Source organism: Trifolium pratense, linkage group LG7 (assembly GCF_020283565.1).
Source record: "Trifolium pratense cultivar HEN17-A07 linkage group LG7, ARS_RC_1.1, whole genome shotgun sequence".
Lineage (NCBI taxonomy): Eukaryota > Viridiplantae > Streptophyta > Magnoliopsida > Fabales > Fabaceae > Trifolium > Trifolium pratense.
In genome coordinates this window covers 26,913,910-26,937,199 of record NC_060065.1, presented here as the reverse complement: position 1 = coordinate 26,937,199, position 23,290 = coordinate 26,913,910, and the positions used below count along the sequence as shown (strand labels likewise).

Below are 23,290 nucleotides of genomic sequence, written 5' to 3'. Positions count from 1 at the left end.
TCCTTCATCAACTCTCGAGAAGGAATTCAAGTTGTTTCACAACATATGTCAACATTGTGTATTTCCTAGAAAAGGAAGCAAAGAAAAGGTTTTGGAGAATGACATGTTTGACATGTATCACCTTACTAAGTGATTGAAGCTGAATCTCTCACACATCATCTTGCAACATACGATCAATGCAGCAGAGTCTGTAACAAGGAAAGTTACTCTCCCTTATGAGATAATCTTCACCAAGATTATACATATCTACAAGATTGACTTCAAGAAGAAGAAAACAGTCAACTTTTGCACTACTTTTGACTTCAAATGTTTATCAAATGAAAAAAGGAGTTTGTTAATCTTGAGGACTCTACTACTGAGATCAATCTGAGAAGGTTCTCTCTGCAAAGGCAACAAGTGCCAAAGGCAAATGAGTTCTACTTGAAGATAACCAATCTCAGTCCTACTTTTGTTATCTTGTCACCTCATTGAATTTTAGTTCAAGCATTGACATTGGTCTTGGATTAACCTCTTCTCAAACTGCTGCAATGATATTTGAAGGTTTTACTCTCACAACCAAACCGGTTAATCAATCACTCTTTTCACCATTGATGAATTCTACCCGAGGATCTCTAGAATCCTTTTTCAGTTCTGAATTCTCAAGTAATTTGTTAAAATCACCATTGATGGAATGACAACTAAATTTTCTTTCGAAGAAAATGAAAGATGAATAAGCATGTGGATCTCATTCTTGAAGGATCATAAAGTTCTAAGAACGATCTCAAGGAAAATCAAATGATAAAATCCAAATGTTTCTGATTACAACATTGAGTTATGAGTAATTTGTTCTAAACATGATTTCCTCTTCATCCCTATTACCTAAAGTTACTCTACCAGGATGATTTTTCTTAGAGAATATCTAAGAGGGTGATTTACTCAACATTGGAGAATGCATCAAAGGATAAATCTTTTCTCCTCAATGTAGATCATTTTTCTTAGAGAATATCTAAGAGAGTGAATTTACTCAACATTGGAGAATGCATCAAAGGATAAATCTTTTCTCCTCCATCATCAATCAAGTGTCCTCTATTTATAATGATGAACATATGGTGGAATTATGAAACAATTCAAGATGCTCTCATCATTAAAATCTCATGAGAAGGAAGTCATTAAAAGAGGTACACAAAATTTTAAATTTAATCACATTTGCATTATAATAAGTTTGATTATCTTTATGCAATGTTATTATGTGATTGATTGGATGATATTGAAATCTAGAATGCTTTCTGAAATTCAAGTATATCACTCTAAAGCTTAAATTGTACATCAATTTTTTTTTGTCATGACTTGCATATATTTGTGCTTTCAAATAGCTTTAATGCAATAAGGTTTGCACTCTTTGTTCATATACTTTTCATGATTTTTGCACACACATTATCTCTTTCAGAATATCATGTTAAGTGTGAAATACATGAACTTCATTTTTTTTGCAATATCATCTTTTTACACCCTTGTAAGCATTTATTTTTCAAATATGCTACTCATATTGCTATTAAAATATTGTTAAGGGTTGTTTAATTTGATCAAGTCATATTGTTTCTATTTTCACAATGATCAAGTTTTAATTTAACATGCCAAAAATCGATTGAATTAACATTTGTCTTAATTCAATTTTTTATGGTCTTGTGGCATATGTTTTAAAAAGTATATTGATTACAGTGCTAATCAATTTTTTATGTGCAAGCTATGTTATGTGCTTAATGAAAAATTATCCTTGATGATCAATGAATAATTTTTGGAGTTAGTCTCTTAATTATTCTTCATGATAGACCAAAACATTTAGAACAAAAATGACAAAAACTCATGATTTTGATAATCAATTATATGTCATATTTTGGTCTTCCATAAGCTTGACTTATAGCACTTTTTTATGAAAAACATTTTTTCTATAAGTCTTTTATATGTGCACTTTTCTCAATATAAAACTTTGGATGAATCCAATTTTGTTGCACATCTTGATTAGCCTATAGTTTGCTTAATTGATGATTAAGTAGAACTTTTTGAACATGGCTTCTCAAAAAAATTGAGATTTTGTTATGACTTATGTAAAAGATCCTCCTTCAAAGGTTTTAAATTAATATTCATTTTTTGTTGGATTTATTATTTGAAGGATTTTAACAAGAGAACATATGATTGGTCTTCATGAGAATAATTTGTGTGTCCACTCTCCATAAAATTAGAATTTGGTCTAAGAATAATAGTTCTTGCACATTGTATTCTTGAACTCATATTTGACTTTTTATTAACATAAAAGTGTTGTTTCTACACTTGCGTGTTAAGTTGTCAAAATAGAATTGTGATCAAATATTTTTTTTTACAATGGAGTATTCTTTGAAAATTTTGCTTTGAAACAGAATCATCTTTTTTATGAGAATATTCAAAAAAGAGAGAATTTTTTTTTTTGACAAGATGTCAATTAACTCTGATTTCACAGCTTCTTCATATGCGCAATTTTCTCTCCAGTTTTAAAAAATCATTGGAATATTTTCAAAAGATATTTTAGTCTTGCCTATCATTTCCTTATTTTAAGAATGATCATGTTTTAAAAGAATGTCCATCTCATAAGACTTAGGGGGAGTTCTCTAATTTTGAGAATGTTTGACTTGCATTGTCATTGAGGTCAAAATCACCTTTTCTAAAAATTGAGTGTTTAGCATCAATTTTTAAAATCAAATGGTTACAAATGTTTACGTGTGATTTAATCATTATTCATGTTATGATTGCAATATTAATGGAATGATTATTGATCGTCATACATGATTTGTGCTTTAATGTTTGATATATGAATGAACTTCTTAATTGCATGATTTCTATATGCAATACATTTCTTCTCTTGATTCCTATCATTGCACTTCATATTTCATATTTTCCCAATACTTTTTGATAGATGACAAAAGGGGGAGAGATATATATGATGGGAGAGAATTGCTAGATGGAACTAATTAATGAAGAATGTTATGAATTAACCTCTTGCATGTATTTAGGGGGAGTTTAATTAGAATGATATAAATTAAACTCTTGCATGTGTTTAGGGGGAGCTTAATTGTATATATATGAACATTCTTTCTTTTATTATTATTTCCATCCATAAAACATAAAATTTATTCAAAAGGTTTGTCATCATCAAAAAGGGGGAGATTGTTGAGGCAAAATCCATTTTAGTGTTTTAATGACAACAAACCTTATGGAATAAATGTTAAGTTTTATGAATGGTGATCTACTGATGTTTGCACTTGAGTTTTTGTTGAAAGATAGATATTATCAAGTCGACGAGCTAGAGGCTACTCATGTCAACAAGTGCATTTATATACTCAAACAATGAAAGAATTGGAGTATCATCAGATAATTACAACAGTAGTATCACAAGCTTCAAGAAGATTTTTAAAGACTGTTGTTTTGAATCATAAAAAGATTCATCGAAGGATCAAGCAAGAAAGTGAGTTTCATGGATAATTGTCTTCCTCATCACTCAAGGATCACAACAAGTATTGAATAATCAAGGAAGAATTTGAGGATTATAGTTGAAGAATCAGGATGGAAAAACCTGCATCACAAGCTACTCAAGAATATATTGATTTTATGTGACAAGGGTTACAATGAGTTTTTGAGTTATATGCTTTGAGGATTTACTACTACAATTAATATTAATGGGAATGATGCATTCATTGAGGATCTTCAAAACCTACTCAAAGTATCATTTTACTAAAGCTTCTCAAGATGACAACGTTTGAGAATGATGGTCCATGAGTTTTTCAAAGGAGCTTATGCACAAGGAATAAAAGTTTTAATCATTCTCAATGATGAGTACTCTCATGCCTCCACTAAAGAATCTTAAAGATCATCAATGAGCATGCAACCATGTGTGCAAAACATCAAAGAGGAATTGTGGGAAGTTTTGCAGCAACAAGATTTCAAGTTAATTGATCAAGATCACGTGTCTCACTCCTTGAAGAAAATCTTGAATGCTGGTTCAAGAATGCTCTGAGAACATTCTACAGTTTATGCTTCATTCTCTCCAAGAACGAGCTTCATAGCAAAAGTACTTATTTCTTTAAGTCAACTCTGTTCAAGACAAAGAAGCACTTTTATCTTGGTTTTAACTCACAAGATCACAACAATTTATGATCAATTAAGGCAAGGAATATTTGGGAGAAAAGTGACTTTCCCCTTTGGCCATAGTTAAGGATCAAGCATGTGCAACATGATAAATTCTTAAGGCAAGATCTCATCAGGTGTCTCATGTGTGTTTAGACAAAGTTTACATAGACCAATGAGAATGGGACAACACATCTTCAACTCATAGTTGTCATGTACTTTCAATTTCATTATTAAATGAACATTCTCCAAAGAGATTAATTTTTTAATCAAGAATGAAAGTACTTGGAGAGGACATCATGAACAGTTCCAAAGAAGGACAATACAGCTGCTTCCTCTACATATTACAGCTGGTTTCTGTCATGCATCAAATCTGCTTCAAAAGAACAAAGTCATATATTACCCAGTCTGGAGAACACTCTGAGAACGATGCTGAGAATGACTGTCCTTTACATTTGAAGATGCAAACTCATCTACAGCTGGCCAAAACGTGTTTAAATGATTTGTAACGGCTATACTTGGTGGAAAAGCAATGGACAACTATCTACAACTCACTGCAAGCTGTCAATACTGGCTCTTTTATTTGAAAAGTTGAAGAACTGTTTGGAGAACATTCTGAGAAAGAACAGTCAGCACTTATCTCTTCAACAAATCATCATGAGCTGTCTTATTTGAAGAAACTAGCCGTTAGAGACTTCCTTTAGGACCAAGGAACTGAAGACACAACCTCAACTATAAATAGAAGACATTGGTGCCTTTGAAGAGCAAGAGTTGAAGCTACAAATCATCAATCACTTGTTTTTGTCTACAAGTCATAAAACTCTTCTTTTATCACTCACACTCAAGATCTACATTCTCATCATACTTCTGAGTTTAGAGTGTTTTTATTTGCTTCTCAAACTAACCTTTGAGTTTCTAAAAGCAAATAACTCAAGAGACCATTTTTCAACATAACCCATTTTTAAGTGGTTACATCTTTGTCTCTTTATTTAAATCTCTCTCACTCCAAACATTGTAATCTCAATACTAGGATCAGTATATCATTTGAGTGAACTGAGAGTTTTTTTTTCTCCATTGTAACAAGCTTCTCAATTGTTTGAGTTTTTGTAAAAGCTTGAAGATCCAAACCATCATCATTTGTAAAAGATTGGCTCAAGTCAATACGTAACTATTGATTGAGTGACACCTTATAAAGTCTGGAGGACTTAGGTAGATCAAGCGAGTGAAGCTTGGAAGATTATGATCTTGGACTAGATCAAGGAAGAAGTGTAATTTGAGATCGGTAGTATCTCATAGTGGATAATCTCACAGGAGTGTGAGGACTGGAGTAGCCCATACTATTAGGGGGTGAACCAGGATAATTGTTTGTGTGTTGTTTCTCTTCCTTATTCTCTTTTATTTACTGTAAACACACATCACACAAAGCACTTCATTATATTTAATTTGAATTGTCACGCAGTAGAGAACGTTCTCAGAACAATCTATTTTATAGTAAAGAACGTTCTCAGACCAAGCTGTTCTATAATTCACTAACATTTATCCAAGTATACACTTGAGATCAATTTTGTAGAATGCAGGATTAATTTTTAAAAAGGGTCACAATTCAAATCCCCCTTTCTTGTGACTATTTCTTCCACTTCAACCTCATCTCACGAGTCATGGATATGAGATATCAAGTCTTCACATAGATATAAATGTTAGGAGTAATATTTATATTGGATTGACCCGCCATGAGAATACTACATAGTATGTTATGAAAAGTGTCATAAGTTATTCTCATAGTGATAATGGTGTATTCCACCCTTCGACCTGAAATCACTATGTACCCTAGATGTAGGAGTGTATTACATTGTTGCCATTCAAACGTTATCCGTAACAGGATGACTATAAAGTTGGTTGATGGGTATTCCACGAATCATGCTGAGGGACATAGTGACCTAGATGGAATTTGCCCCTCCTACATAACAGGAGATATGTCTATGGGCCCAATATTGAACTTAGCAAGGGTGACATACTATGCCTTGTGTTCAATATAGACATAAGGGCAAAGGGGTAATTATACACACGATCGTTATCACAGAAAGGTTTCGTCAGATCACATGACATTCTTGTCACTTGGGTAGCAGTGATGTGTTGCTAGATACCGCTCACTGTTTATAATATTAAATATGTGATTTAATATTATTGCCAACGTTACGAGAATCTATAGGGTCACACACAAACAACTGATAGATGAGAGAAATAAATAGGTAAGACTTATTTATAAAATAATAAGTAGGACTTATTAGTAATTAAATAATTAAGTATGACTTATTATTTAATTTATGAAAATAGAGAAATGCGGTCCACCGTAAGGTACGGTGCAGTGCTTGGTTTGATGACCACACAAGTGGTTCTATAAATAGAACCCTTGTGATGAAGTTTTGTAAGCTTTTAACCTAATTTACAAAGTGAAACCTAGCCGCCGCTCTCTAAACCCTATTCTCTCTGAATCTCTGGTGGAATTGGCTAGCACTGGTCATCGGAGAAGTTCTGTTCGTGTGGACTGAGTAGATGCATCGCTACTTTGCTTTGCTCGTGATCAGAAACTATTTTTGCTTCAAAGGATCTGCTCTTCGAGAGGTAAACACATGAATCCTTAAAGTGTTTAAGTTTGTGTTTGATTTGTGATTAATGATTTAATCAAGATCCGTTCATCGGGATTATTGCGCTAAGAGGATTAATTTTTTTTTGAAAAACCCCTCTTAAATCCCAACAATTAATGATCAAAGTGTTATGCTTCACCATACAAATGTCGGATATCACGAAGCGTAAACAACATTGAATCAATTAAATACATAAAGGAATGATGCTTATTTATTTATTTAATTTTAATTATTATTATTTGATCTTTATAAGTATACAAGGTTCAAATGATTCATAATCATATAATAATCAAAAATAAAAACTACTTGTGATTTTATAAAAATAGAATAAGAATTGTGTACCTCAGTTGGTAAGCTCGTGCTGATAACGTGTTATGAAATATAAGTAATAGTAATAATATATAAGTATAGAGGAGAGAAGAAGAGAAGAGAGAAAGGATAGAGATTGTATTATTCTCATCAAGGTGTATGTTTACATGACAATACAAGTCATATTTATAGGACAATATAATGGGCCAGTGGAATGAGCCAATGCTTAATGGACTTCCACCAAATTATTCATAACAAAATTTAATTAATTGAAGCAGAGCTAGAAAGGGGTTTGGTTTGAGAGTACCCAATAGACTGATTAAGTAATTTTTTTTGTTAAAATAAATGTATACTCCGCACGCAACTACAAAGACTAATCATCTCTCTCTAGATAACTGAGACTGATTAAGTAATTTAATTAATTGAATAAAAACAACTTAAATTTAATAACAATTTTGTAAAGTTCAAGGGTATTCAGTTATTTTTATAAACTAGACCCTTACTCGTGCGATGCACGGGTGTGATGTGTTGTTTTGTATTATAATTGGGAAATTGAAATAATAAATATTATTAAAATAATAAAATAAGATTCAAACTTTAATGATAGCATGGTTGAAGTGTTTTCGCTTAATTAGTCCACAAATAAAAATATGGAATTTATAATTAATTAGAGCATCTAGTTTTATAAATCTATAAATAGGGGATTCGATGAATGTAACACCCCAAATTTTATAAACTAGTATTTTCTTTATATTATTAATTTAAGTATTTTTATAAAATAAATTTGATGATTTAGTTATATTTTCACAATAGTTTGTGAAAATAATTTATTTAAAGAGTATACAATATCATGTTAGTCCTAGTTATATGTCTAAAGCGTGAGAATGTTTAAATAATTATTTTCTTGAAAATAAACTTTAGATAAAGAAAACTTATAGATCTAATCTATTAATTAAATGTAAACTATGGTTGAAATTTTAGAACTGAGAGTGTAAAAGTATACACCGTTAAAAATAAATAGTTTATAAAAATATGTTGGAAATAAATAGTTTATTTCCGAATTATTTTATGTGTGCTTTGATAGTATATTTATTTTGTGTAGACTGATAATTAATATTTTCTCTAGACTGTGAATTTAAGAAAAATAATTTTAGAAATCAATCATGAAATATTTCAGTAGACTATGATAAAAGTTTGGGCTTAAAATTCAACCGGATTTCTGACAGTTGTTTACTCAACAGTATAATTTTAATCCCAGAAAAAGAAAAGAAAAACATCTTTTAGACCAGAAAAATATCTATGTTATTAAAATTAAATGAAAAATAAAATGAAAGATTAAGAGATAAGCATGCATTTAATTTTAAGATAAGAACTACACCTATGCATACAAGGTGGCTAATTTTTCTTCACAAATTGAAAGTGAAAACGTGGACTGAGAATTTACCATGTAGCAGTAGAATTAGAAATCTATAAATAGGGTCTTAACATTCACTTTTTACACACAATTATCACTCTCACAACTCACAAAAAGCTAGGAATTTCAATTAAGGTTTGAATCTCTTCTTTCTTTTCATTCTTCTTATACTCTTTTTTTTTTCGTTAATGTTTAGTAGATAAATCAATGTTTTCTTTTATTGTCAGTTAGTTTAGTTAGTTAGGTAGTAACAAAGCCTTTGTCTAATTCTCACCATGATCATGTAACACAATAAAAGATGAAAGTTTCATTGTTTTACTTTTATTCAAGTCTTGTGATTAGAAAACCAAGTCTCTTTCATTCATTTTAAAACCTTTAATTACTCTACCTTATTTTCAATAGCTTTTAAGTTTATGTTCTTTCGTTCCTTGTGTTTAAACTTCTAAAACAGTCAGGTTACTTATGCAAATGTTGATTATGTCACTAGTTTTTCATTTCTCCTAGTTTTTAGCTTAACCAAATTAACTCGTGTAAAGTTAAACATCTTTCTTCCAAAATTTAAGAACATGGTACTACATGATCAAATATATGAGTCACTGGTTGTCCATTTCTTTGTTTTAGTTTTGACATTTAACTCATATTTACTAACCATATTGATTCTTTAAGTGATAACTAAGTAAGGTGTAGCCATGTAACAGGATAGTAACAAAAGAGGATACTTCTAAAAATGAAATCTTTGGATTAACATGATGAGTTAAAATATCAAGTATTTGGTCCCTTGATAAACAAAAATATGCACGTAGGTATATTAGAGACAAAATGAGATGCATTTTTCTTAATTAATATTACAGTTCCAGTTTTTGAATAATTTCCTTTAATACATTAGTAACAATGATAGTTAGTTAAGAGATAGTTGTTTTGATGAGTGAATAGGTATCATAGAAGAAGGCGATCGTTCAAGTTATTTTGGAAAGCTCTGAGGTAAGGGGAATCGCTAATAATAAGTTTCGATGAGCACAAGAAATGTGTTACTTGTATATATATTATTAGTTATAACTAGGGGTGTTGTGTACTTTATATAGTAATTTATATTCATTAAGGTATATGCAAAATGTTAAATGATGAGTGATTGATTTTAGTTTGATTATATGTGTGAATAAATCTTCTGCAATATATGATTTGAAAATGTTCATGTGTTTGAGTGTTATGGTGAAAAATTGAGGTGATCTCATAAGTTGTATGGTGAGTTTAGAAGATTAATATGTCTAAGTTAGATATTGACAAAGACAAATTAAGTTGAAGAGTTAAATAATTAATCACCTTTGATAGGTGAAGAGCAAAACAGGGTGTTTCTTACAGTACGATAATGTATGTAAGACTGAGGATAGGTTCGGCTGGGTCGCCTCAAGACCTAATGGGGATCACCGGCGTTTTGAACTCCTACCAATAGTCAGAGATAGCCACTCTGACTGGAGGAAATCATATAACCCGACGTGGTGAAACCTGACTGTGCAGGACTATCTATAATAAGGTGTAGCGCTCGGGCCAGAATGGTTGAGACATATTTGATATATGTTGATTTGCAAACGACCATGTTATGGCAGTTGAAACGGCCTTACGCTCATGATAGAGGTCTCCATGGAGTAGGTTGAATAAAGATAATACTAACCAAGTTAGAAGACTAACTTTGAGTGAAGAATTATGATTGGATTTTATATACATTTTAAATGATTAAATTTCGATGTTTGATATATTTGATGATTGATATATTGGATATATTTGATTATCTTTGTTTTTGACTAATTGTTGAATTGTGATATTGATATAATGTCTTGTGCAATTCATATTTTTGTGACTATTTGACTATACGTGACTATTTGACTACTTGATTCTATTTGATGTAAATACATGATTAGATACTCAGGTATATATATATATATACTAGTTAAATAAATGTATATACTTGTATAATATTATCTGTAGCCTTGTGACATCATCACGATGGTAACTTGTGTACGAGTGATTCACCCCTTACAATAGTTAGTGCAGGATACTAAGACCTCAAGTTGAAGTTCATTGAAAAAAAGAAAAATGGCATTGTGAGAGACATTAAAATAAAGAACGTTAGTGCTGATTGGTGGTCTAGTTTTATTTTCGAAGTCCGAAGAGAAAAATCTCTTTGATATGTATTGATGACGTCATTGGAGTACTCTCTAGGTGACATGTATCTTTAGTGTTTGACCAGCTTGTGATCATTTGTGGGTTAGAGTCTTTTGTAGGAATTTATTTTTTATCATTTTAAATTGAAAAATTGTACGATACTTATGTGAAATGGAAATGTTTTATATTTGAAAATCCTTTGAGCAAAATTACTAGATGATTGTTTGATATAAGTGATGCACATTATTTATGGGCTTACCTCCGATTTACATAAAGTGTATTTTGAAATTACTTAAAGAAACAAAAAATAATACTCATATATTAGAGTACATTTCTCACTTATTACTTTCTTTTTAAGAAAAATAAACCAGCATAATTTTATTTGCTTGTATTTAAGCATTTAAATTTGGGTAGAGAACTGTGACGCTCTTCTTTTCAGTCTCTGAAAAGGGGGTGTTACAATTAGTGGTATCAGAGCTGGTCGAGTCTTTCGGGAGTCTTTGGGGAATATGTTCATTATGCTTTTGTTGTGTCAACTATGTTTGCTTTTGTTATGTGATTTTTGTTTGCTTTTGTGGTGTGATCTTTGTTCGAACTTGTTGGATTAATTGTAGTTAAGATAAATGTGTTTTCATTCCAAGTTTCTTTTAGTAACATATGGGGTATAAGGAAGGTCTAATCATAATGGCAATTTTTGTGAGTCATTTAAGTGCAGATGATGACAACTTGGATATGTGTCGGGAATGAGTAGAACTCATGATGGTTAGTCAATTTTCCTTTTTTGTGTAGATTAAGAAACTTTATTGAAAGATGTTGATACTTTAAATTATTGAGAATATAGTTGGTTGACTAGTATAGATAAATAGATAATAATGGGATCTAATGATTTTCTATATGCATAACTAGTTAATAGAGAATGAGTAATAATAGAGAATCATAGAAAAATCTTAGAATGTTTAGGAAAACATTAGTTTTATATGACTAATAATTATGATAATTTTATGATAGACTTAGAGTATAGTAAGAGGTCTTGCTTGTTTGAGAGTCTTATGGATTGAAATTTTACTTCACTAAGAGAATCAATGGTCATATATGTAGGTGATTACGTAGTTCAAGAATAGGTAACATTGTGTTAGCTTATGGCTAGTTGAATAATATGTGAGCATGGAATTTAGTAGACTTTAGCGCGGATGCCAATTTTTAGAAATGGTATTACGATAAGGAAAAAAAAAACATAGTAAATCCTAAAGAAATTTAAGTAAGAGTTTGTTAAGGTAAAATTTTAGGGACATGAGATTTTGCTTTGCTAGTCTTTGTTTTGATGGTATAGGATTCCTTATTTTTTTTTGTTATTAGGCTAACTGCCGCGTTGCTGCATTTTTGTGGTTAGGTAAGTACAAATTGATTGTTTTGGTTTCTAGTATGGTGTATTGGTTTTGCTATGTTTTGTTGGTCACGCTATGCTTGCACAATTTTTGTTCTTGTTGTGTTTCCCCTATTATAGGCATTTATTGTAGTTATGTAGGAATTATTATAAATAAAATTGTGTTGTTTCAAAATTTTAAGAAAATAAATAAATTAAGACTCATAGTTAAGGTTAATTATGTTAAAATTGGAAGAGTGTGTCTATGGTCAATTTTACTTTGCAGTAAGTTATGTGAAACAAACTAGTTCTATAGAATGAACCAATACAAGACTACTAGAGTAAATTTTAGAATTGATGAAATATGATTATTTTGATAAGTGAAAATAAAATATATTTTACCATGAGTTTGAGGTATTTGATTGTGGTTTATTTTAGAAAGTTTAATTTTAGTTATTAAGAATATGATTGAATACTTTTAGTTGGAAAATATAGCACACACTTGTTGCAAATATAGATAGATTATATTTCAAAAAAAAAAAAAAAAGAGTAGATTTTATTTTTTTTTTAGAAAAGAAAAAGTGAGTAGATTTAGGGTTAGTTGTAAGAACTATAGTTGACAAAAGAATTTCTATTGGATAGTATGGTTAAGGGATGATATCTAAGTAAGTATGAAGACTTGAGCTTCAAATAATGATATAGTAAATAATAAGTTTTGAGGAGAGTAAAACAATATAAGTGGAGGTTTTAATATCAAAATGGTGTTGTGGTTTAAGTTGAGTGGTTCACTTTGGAATAGTGGAGAATATATAGTAGGTATATATTAATCCTATGAACTTCTTAGAAGAAGAATCTTTATTTTAGTTTTGGATGAAACTTTAGTTTCTACCAAGATAGAATTATAGTATAAGCATGACTAGTCTTTTGATATAATTTTAATGGTATAGAAAGAGTTTGGGTGGTATATAGGAAAAACATCTCAGCCTATACATAAATTGTTATACCTTCAGTTGGATTTTATTAGTGGAAGGGAGATTATTTTTTTGGATTTATCGATTCTTATATTATATATACCGAGTTTAGGAAAAGAAAAAAAAAAAAAAAAAGAAGTTGGACTCTGAAAAATATTGATCGGATTATGAATTTTGATTTAGATATTAGAAATTTTCAATACATAGAATTGTGATTAATTTTGCAAGTGTGGAATGAACTTGTGTGGCATCTAAGTTTGAAACGTTAGCTTTATATAACTGAGATAAGAAAGTTAAAAGTATATTGATTGGACTAGGAAATTTTATTTGTGGATTACAAATTCCTAAGACTTAGAAATATAGTTAGGATCGATGGCTATGAATACATATTTTTTGAGATAAATGTGAACCCAAAATTAATTATGGAAATTGAACTTATGAAAATGAATTTTATAAGTAGTATAGAGTATAGTTATAGTTAAGTTTTGATCGTAATTTTAGCAAGGCTATAGAAAACTATAGGAACATGATATCTTAAAAGATTTGCTAAAGAACTATATATTCTTTTGAGTAAGTAAACTGAAAAGATTATGTACATATGTTTTTAGGAATATAATTTAAAGTAACCAAATTTTTCTAAATATACATGTCTTAAATTTCTTTCATACAAATTTCGAGGACGAAATTTTTTTAAGAGGGGTAGTAATGTAACACCCCAAATTTTATAAACTAGTATTTTCTTTATATTATTAATTTAAGTATTTTTATAAAATAAATTTGATGATTTAGTTATATTTTCACAATAGTTTGTGAAAATAATTTATTTAAAGAGTATACAATATCATGTTAGTCCTAGTTATATGTCTAAAGCGTGAGAATGTTTAAATAATTATTTTCTTGAAAATAAACTTTAGATAAAGAAAACCTATAGATCTAATCTATTAATTAAATGTAAACTATGGTTGAAATTTTAGAACTGAGAGTGTAAAAGTATACACCGTTAAAAATAAATAGTTTATAAAAATATGTTGGAAATAAATAGTTTATTTCCGAATTATTTTATGTGTGCTTTGATAGTATATTTATTTTGTGTAGACTGATAATTAATATTTTCTCTAGACTGTGAATTTAAGAAAAATAATTTTAGAAATCAATCATGAAATATTTCAGTAGACTATGATAAAAGTTTGGGCTTAAAATTCAACCGGATTTCTGACAGTTGTTTACTCAACAGTATAATTTTAATCCCAGAAAAAGAAAAGAAAAACATCTTTTAGACCAGAAAAATATCTATGTTATTAAAATTAAATGAAAAATAAAATGAAAGATTAAGAGATAAGCATGCATTTAATTTTAAGATAAGAACTACACCTATGCATACAAGGTGGCTAATTTTTCTTCACAAATTGAAAGTGAAAACGTGGACTGAGAATTTACCATGTAGCAGTAGAATTAGAAATCTATAAATAGGGTCTTAACATTCACTTTTTACACACAATTATCACTCTCACAACTCACAAAAAGCTAGGAATTTCAATTAAGGTTTGAATCTCTTCTTTCTTTTCATTCTTCTTATACTCTTTTTTTTTTCGTTAATGTTTAGTAGATAAATCAATGTTTTCTTTTATTGTCAGTTAGTTTAGTTAGTTAGGTAGTAACAAAGCCTTTGTCTAATTCTCACCATGATCATGTAACACAATAAAAGATGAAAGTTTCATTGTTTTACTTTTATTCAAGTCTTGTGATTAGAAAACCAAGTCTCTTTCATTCATTTTAAAACCTTTAATTACTCTACCTTATTTTCAATAGCTTTTAAGTTTATGTTCTTTCGTTCCTTGTGTTTAAACTTCTAAAACAGTCAGGTTACTTATGCAAATGTTGATTATGTCACTAGTTTTTCATTTCTCCTAGTTTTTAGCTTAACCAAATTAACTCGTGTAAAGTTAAACATCTTTCTTCCAAAATTTAAGAACATGGTACTACATGATCAAATATATGAGTCACTGGTTGTCCATTTCTTTGTTTTAGTTTTGACATTTAACTCATATTTACTAACCATATTGATTCTTTAAGTGATAACTAAGTAAGGTGTAGCCATGTAACAGGATAGTAACAAAAGAGGATACTTCTAAAAATGAAATCTTTGGATTAACATGATGAGTTAAAATATCAAGTATTTGGTCCCTTGATAAACAAAAATATGCACGTAGGTATATTAGAGACAAAATGAGATGCATTTTTCTTAATTAATATTACAGTTCCAGTTTTTGAATAATTTCCTTTAATACATTAGTAACAATGATAGTTAGTTAAGAGATAGTTGTTTTGATGAGTGAATAGGTATCATAGAAGAAGGCGATCGTTCAAGTTATTTTGGAAAGCTCTGAGGTAAGGGGAATCGCTAATAATAAGTTTCGATGAGCACAAGAAATGTGTTACTTGTATATATATTATTAGTTATAACTAGGGGTGTTGTGTACTTTATATAGTAATTTATATTCATTAAGGTATATGCAAAATGTTAAATGATGAGTGATTGATTTTAGTTTGATTATATGTGTGAATAAATCTTCTGCAATATATGATTTGAAAATGTTCATGTGTTTGAGTGTTATGGTGAAAAATTGAGGTGATCTCATAAGTTGTATGGTGAGTTTAGAAGATTAATATGTCTAAGTTAGATATTGACAAAGACAAATTAAGTTGAAGAGTTAAATAATTAATCACCTTTGATAGGTGAAGAGCAAAACAGGGTGTTTCTTACAGTACGATAATGTATGTAAGACTGAGGATAGGTTCGGCTGGGTCGCCTCAAGACCTAATGGGGATCACCGGCGTTTTGAACTCCTACCAATAGTCAGAGATAGCCACTCTGACTGGAGGAAATCATATAACCCGACGTGGTGAAACCTGACTGTGCAGGACTATCTATAATAAGGTGTAGCGCTCGGGCCAGAATGGTTGAGACATATTTGATATATGTTGATTTGCAAACGACCATGTTATGGCAGTTGAAACGGCCTTACGCTCATGATAGAGGTCTCCATGGAGTAGGTTGAATAAAGATAATACTAACCAAGTTAGAAGACTAACTTTGAGTGAAGAATTATGATTGGATTTTATATACATTTTAAATGATTAAATTTCGATGTTTGATATATTTGATGATTGATATATTGGATATATTTGATTATCTTTGTTTTTGACTAATTGTTGAATTGTGATATTGATATAATGTCTTGTGCAATTCATATTTTTGTGACTATTTGACTATACGTGACTATTTGACTACTTGATTCTATTTGATGTAAATACATGATTAGATACTCAGGTATATATATATATATACTAGTTAAATAAATGTATATACTTGTATAATATTATCTGTAGCCTTGTGACATCATCACGATGGTAACTTGTGTACGAGTGATTCACCCCTTACAATAGTTAGTGCAGGATACTAAGACCTCAAGTTGAAGTTCATTGAAAAAAAGAAAAATGGCATTGTGAGAGACATTAAAATAAAGAACGTTAGTGCTGATTGGTGGTCTAGTTTTATTTTCGAAGTCCGAAGAGAAAAATCTCTTTGATATGTATTGATGACGTCATTGGAGTACTCTCTAGGTGACATGTATCTTTAGTGTTTGACCAGCTTGTGATCATTTGTGGGTTAGAGTCTTTTGTAGGAATTTATTTTTTATCATTTTAAATTGAAAAATTGTACGATACTTATGTGAAATGGAAATGTTTTATATTTGAAAATCCTTTGAGCAAAATTACTAGATGATTGTTTGATATAAGTGATGCACATTATTTATGGGCTTACCTCCGATTTACATAAAGTGTATTTTGAAATTACTTAAAGAAACAAAAAATAATACTCATATATTAGAGTACATTTCTCACTTATTACTTTCTTTTTAAGAAAAATAAACCAGCATAATTTTATTTGCTTGTATTTAAGCATTTAAATTTGGGTAGAGAACTGTGACGCTCTTCTTTTCAGTCTCTGAAAAGGGGGTGTTACAATTAGTGGTATCAGAGCTGGTCGAGTCTTTCGGGAGTCTTTGGGGAATATGTTCATTATGCTTTTGTTGTGTCAACTATGTTTGCTTTTGTTATGTGATTTTTGTTTGCTTTTGTGGTGTGATCTTTGTTCGAACTTGTTGGATTAATTGTAGTTAAGATAAATGTGTTTTCATTCCAAGTTTCTTTTAGTAACATATGGGGTATAAGGAAGGTCTAATCATAATGGCAATTTTTGTGAGTCATTTAAGTGCAGATGATGACAACTTGGATATGTGTCGGGAATGAGTAGAACTCATGATGGTTAGTCAATTTTCCTTTTTTGTGTAGATTAAGAAACTTTATTGAAAGATGTTGATACTTTAAATTATTGAGAATATAGTTGGTTGACTAGTATAGATAAATAGATAATAATGGGATCTAATGATTTTCTATATGCATAACTAGTTAATAGAGAATGAGTAATAATAGAGAATCATAGAAAAATCTTAGAATGTTTAGGAAAACATTAGTTTTATATGACTAATAATTATGATAATTTTATGATAGACTTAGAGTATAGTAAGAGGTCTTGCTTGTTTGAGAGTCTTATGGATTGAAATTTTACTTCACTAAGAGAATCAATGGTCATATATGTAGGTGATTACGTAGTTCAAGAATAGGTAACATTGTGTTAGCTTATGGCTAGTTGAATAATATGTGAGCATGGAATTTAGTAGACTTTAGCGCGGATGCCAATTTTTAGAAATGGTATTACGATAAGGAAAAAAAAAACATAGTAAATCCTAAAGAAATTTAAGTAAGAGTTTGTTAAGGTAAAATTTTAGGGACATGAGATTTTGCTTTGCTAGTCTTTGTTTTGATGGTATAGGATTCCTTATTTTTTTTTGTTATTAGGCTAACTGCCGCGTTGCTGCATTTTTGTGGTTAGGTAAGTACAAATTGATTGTTTTGGTTTCTAGTATGGTGTATTGGTTTTGCTATGTTTTGTTGGTCACGCTATGCTTGCACAATTTTTGTTCTTGTTGTGTTTCCCCTATTATAGGCATTTATTGTAGTTATGTAGGAATTATTATAAATAAAATTGTGTTGTTTCAAAATTTTAAGAAAATAAATAAATTAAGACTCATAGTTAAGGTTAATTATGTTAAAATTGGAAGAGTGTGTCTATGGTCAATTTTACTTTGCAGTAAGTTATGTGAAACAAACTAGTTCTATAGAATGAACCAATACAAGACTACTAGAGTAAATTTTAGAATTGATGAAATATGATTATTTTGATAAGTGAAAATAAAATATATTTTACCATGAGTTTGAGGTATTTGATTGTGGTTTATTTTAGAAAGTTTAATTTTAGTTATTAAGAATATGATTGAATACTTTTAGTTGGAAAATATAGCACACACTTGTTGCAAATATAGATAGATTATATTTCAAAAAAAAAAAAAAAAGAGTAGATTTTATTTTTTTTTTAGAAAAGAAAAAGTGAGTAGATTTAGGGTTAGTTGTAAGAACTATAGTTGACAAAAGAATTTCTATTGGATAGTATGGTTAAGGGATGATATCTAAGTAAGTATGAAGACTTGAGCTTCAAATAATGATATAGTGAATAATAAGTTTTGAGGAGAGTAAAACAATATAAGTGGAGGTTTTAATATCAAAATGGTGTTGTGGTTTAAGTTGAGTGGTTCACTTTGGAATAGTGGAGAATATATAGTAGGTATATATTAATCCTATGAACTTCTTAGAAGAAGAATCTTTATTTTAGTTTTGGATGAAACTTTAGTTTCTACCAAGATAGAATTATAGTATAAGCATGACTAGTCTTTTGATATAATTTTAATGGTATAGAAAGAGTTTGGGTGGTATATAGGAAAAACATCTCAGCCTATACATAAATTGTTATACCTTCAGTTGGATTTTATTAGTGGAAGGGAGATTATTTTTTTGGATTTATCGATTCTTATATTATATATACCGAGTTTAGGAAAAGAAAAAAAAAAAAAAAGAAGTTGGACTCTGAAAAATATTGATCGGATTATGAATTTTGATTTAGATATTAGAAATTTTCAATACATAGAATTGTGATTAATTTTGCAAGTGTGGAATGAACTTGTGTGGCATCTAAGTTTGAAACTTTAGCTTTATATAACTGAGATAAGAAAGTTAAAAGTATATTGATTGGACTAGGAAATTTTATTTGTGGATTACAAATTCCTAAGACTTAGAAATATAGTTAGGATCGATGGCTATGAATACATATTTTTTGAGATAAATGTGAACCCAAAATTAATTATGGAAATTGAACTTATGAAAATGAATTTTATAAGTAGTATAGAGTATAGTTATAGTTAAGTTTTGATCGTAATTTTAGCAAGGCTATAGAAAACTATAGGAACATGATATCTTAAAAGATTTGCTAAAGAACTATATATTCTTTTGAGTAAGTAAACTGAAAAGATTATGTACATATGTTTTTAGGAATATAATTTAAAGTAACCAAATTTTTCTAAATATACATGTCTTAAATTTCTTTCATACAAATTTCGAGGACGAAATTTTTTTAAGAGGGGTAGTAATGTAACACCCCAAATTTTATAAACTAGTATTTTCTTTATATTATTAATTTAAGTATTTTTATAAAATAAATTTGATGATTTAGTTATATTTTCACAATAGTTTGTGAAAATAATTTATTTAAAGAGTATACAATATCATGTTAGTCCTAGTTATATGTCTAAAGCGTGAGAATGTTTAAATAATTATTTTCTTGAAAATAAACTTTAGATAAAGAAAACCTATAGATCTAATCTATTAATTAAATGTAAACTATGGTTGAAATTTTAGAACTGAGAGTGTAAAAGTATACACCGTTAAAAATAAATAGTTTATAAAAATATGTTGGAAATAAATAGTTTATTTCCGAATTATTTTATGTGTGCTTTGATAGTATATTTATTTTGTGTAGACTGATAATTAATATTTTCTCTAGACTGTGAATTTAAGAAAAATAATTTTAGAAATCAATCATGAAATATTTCAGTAGACTATGATAAAAGTTTGGGCTTAAAATTCAACCGGATTTCTGACAGTTGTTTACTCAACAGTATAATTTTAATCCCAGAAAAAGAAAAGAAAAACATCTTTTAGACCAGAAAAATATCTATGTTATTAAAATTAAATGAAAAATAAAATGAAAGATTAAGAGATAAGCATGCATTTAATTTTAAGATAAGAACTACACCTATGCATACAAGGTGGCTAATTTTTCTTCACAAATTGAAAGTGAAAACGTGGACTGAGAATTTACCATGTAGCAGTAGAATTAGAAATCTATAAATAGGGTCTTAACATTCACTTTTTACACACAATTATCACTCTCACAACTCACAAAAAGCTAGGAATTTCAATTAAGGTTTGAATCTCTTCTTTCTTTTCATTCTTCTTATACTCTTTTTTTTTTCGTTAATGTTTAGTAGATAAATCAATGTTTTCTTTTATTGTCAGTTAGTTTAGTTAGTTAGGTAGTAACAAAGCCTTTGTCTAATTCTCACCATGATCATGTAACACAATAAAAGATGAAAGTTTCATTGTTTTACTTTTATTCAAGTCTTGTGATTAGAAAACCAAGTCTCTTTCATTCATTTTAAAACCTTTAATTACTCTACCTTATTTTCAATAGCTTTTAAGTTTATGTTCTTTCGTTCCTTGTGTTTAAACTTCTAAAACAGTCAGGTTACTTATGCAAATGTTGATTATGTCACTAGTTTTTCATTTCTCCTAGTTTTTAGCTTAACCAAATTAACTCGTGTAATGTTAAACATCTTTCTTCCAAAATTTAAGAACATGGTACTACATGATCAAATATATGAGTCACTGGTTGTCCATTTCTTTGTTTTAGTTTTGACATTTAACTCATATTTACTAACCATATTGATTCTTTAAGTGATAACTAAGTAAGGTGTAGCCATGTAACAGGATAGTAACAAAAGAGGATACTTCTAAAAATGAAATCTTTGGATTAACATGATGAGTTAAAATATCAAGTATTTGGTCCCTTGATAAACAAAAATATGCACGTAGGTATATTAGAGACAAAATGAGATGCATTTTTCTTAATTAATATTACAGTTCCAGTTTTTGAATAATTTCCTTTAATACATTAGTAACAATGATAGTTAGTTAAGAGATAGTTGTTTTGATGAGTGAATAGGTATCATAGAAGAAGGCGATCGTTCAAGTTATTTTGGAAAGCTCTGAGGTAAGGGAAATCGCTAATAATAAGTTTCGATGAGCACAAGAAATGTGTTACTTGTATATATATTATTAGTTATAACTAGGGGTGTTGTGTACTTTATATAGTAATTTATATTCATTAAGGTATATGCAAAATGTTAAATGATGAGTGATTGATTTTAGTTTGATTATATGTGTGAATAAATCTTCTGCAATATATGATTTGAAAATGTTCATGTGTTTGAGTGTTATGGTGAAAAATTGAGGTGATCTCATAAGTTGTATGGTGAGTTTAGAAGATTAATATGTCTAAGTTAGATATTGACAAAGACAAATTAAGTTGAAGAGTTAAATAATTAATCACCTTTGATAGGTGAAGAGCAAAACAGGGTGTTTCTTACAGTACGATAATGTATGTAAGACTGAGGATAGGTTCGGCTGGGTCGCCTCAAGACCTAATGGGGATCACCGGCGTTTTGAACTCCTACCAATAGTCAGAGATAGCCACTCTGACTGGAGGAAATCATATAACCCGACGTGGTGAAACCTGACTGTGCAGGACTATCTATAATAAGGTGTAGCGCTCGGGCCAGAATGGTTGAGACATATTTGATATATGTTGATTTGCAAACGACCATGTTATGGCAGTTGAAACGGCCTTACGCTCATGATAGAGGTCTCCATGGAGTAGGTTGAATAAAGATAATACTAACCAAGTTAGAAGACTAACTTTGAGTGAAGAATTATGATTGGATTTTATATACATTTTAAATGATTAAATTTCGATGTTTGATATATTTGATGATTGATATATTGGATATATTTGATTATCTTTGTTTTTGACTAATTGTTGAATTGTGATATTGATATAATGTCTTGTGCAATTCATATTTTTGTGACTATTTGACTATACGTGACTATTTGACTACTTGATTCTATTTGATGTAAATACATGATTAGATACTCAGGTATATATATATATATACTAGTTAAATAAATGTATATACTTGTATAATATTATCTGTAGCCTTGTGACATCATCACGATGGTAACTTGTGTACGAGTGATTCACCCCTTACAATAGTTAGTGCAGGATACTAAGACCTCAAGTTGAAGTTCATTGAAAAAAAGAAAAATGGCATTGTGAGAGACATTAAAATAAAGAACGTTAGTGCTGATTGGTGGTCTAGTTTTATTTTCGAAGTCCGAAGAGAAAAATCTCTTTGATATGTATTGATGACGTCATTGGAGTACTCTCTAGGTGACATGTATCTTTAGTGTTTGACCAGCTTGTGATCATTTGTGGGTTAGAGTCTTTTGTAGGAATTTATTTTTTATCATTTTAAATTGAAAAATTGTACGATACTTATGTGAAATGGAAATGTTTTATATTTGAAAATCCTTTGAGAAAAATTACTAGATGATTGTTTGATATAAGTGATGCACATTATTTATGGGCTTACCTCCGATTTACATAAAGTGTATTTTGAAATTACTTAAAGAAACAAAAAATAATACTCATATATTAGAGTACATTTCTCACTTATTACTTTCTTTTTAAGAAAAATAAACCAGCATAATTTTATTTGCTTGTATTTAAGCATTTAAATTTGGGTAGAGAACTGTGACGCTCTTCTTTTCAGTCTCTGAAAAGGGGGTGTTACAATTAGTGGTATCAGAGCTGGTCGAGTCTTTCGGGAGTCTTTGGGGAATATGTTCATTATGCTTTTGTTGTGTCAACTATGTTTGCTTTTGTTATGTGATTTTTGTTTGCTTTTGTGGTGTGATCTTTGTTCGAACTTGTTGGATTAATTGTAGTTAAGATAAATGTGTTTTCATTCCAAGTTTCTTTTAGTAACATATGGGGTATAAGGAAGGTCTAATCATAATGGCAATTTTTGTGAGTCATTTAAGTGCAGATGATGACAACTTGGATATGTGTCGGGAATGAGTAGAACTCATGATGGTTAGTCAATTTTCCTTTTTTGTGTAGATTAAGAAACTTTATTGAAAGATGTTGATACTTTAAATT

General features: G+C 29.5%; 2 long non-coding RNA genes across 2 annotated transcripts; both read left to right on the top strand.

Moving 5' to 3' along the window:
* The first annotated feature begins 8,050 nt into the window (after positions 1-8,050).
* On the top strand, positions 8,051-16,843 carry LOC123895378. Its single transcript, XR_006804329.1, has 5 exons — positions 8,051-8,637; positions 9,436-9,483; positions 10,543-14,538; positions 15,337-15,384; positions 16,444-16,843. It is a non-coding gene; the product is annotated as an uncharacterized LOC123895378 (long non-coding RNA).
* Positions 16,844-19,013: 2,170 nt separating this feature from the next.
* On the top strand, positions 19,014-22,657 carry LOC123895377. The gene is made up of 3 exons (XR_006804328.1): positions 19,014-20,437; positions 21,236-21,283; positions 22,343-22,657. It is a non-coding gene; the product is annotated as an uncharacterized LOC123895377 (long non-coding RNA).
* Positions 22,658-23,290: the final 633 nt, after the last annotated feature.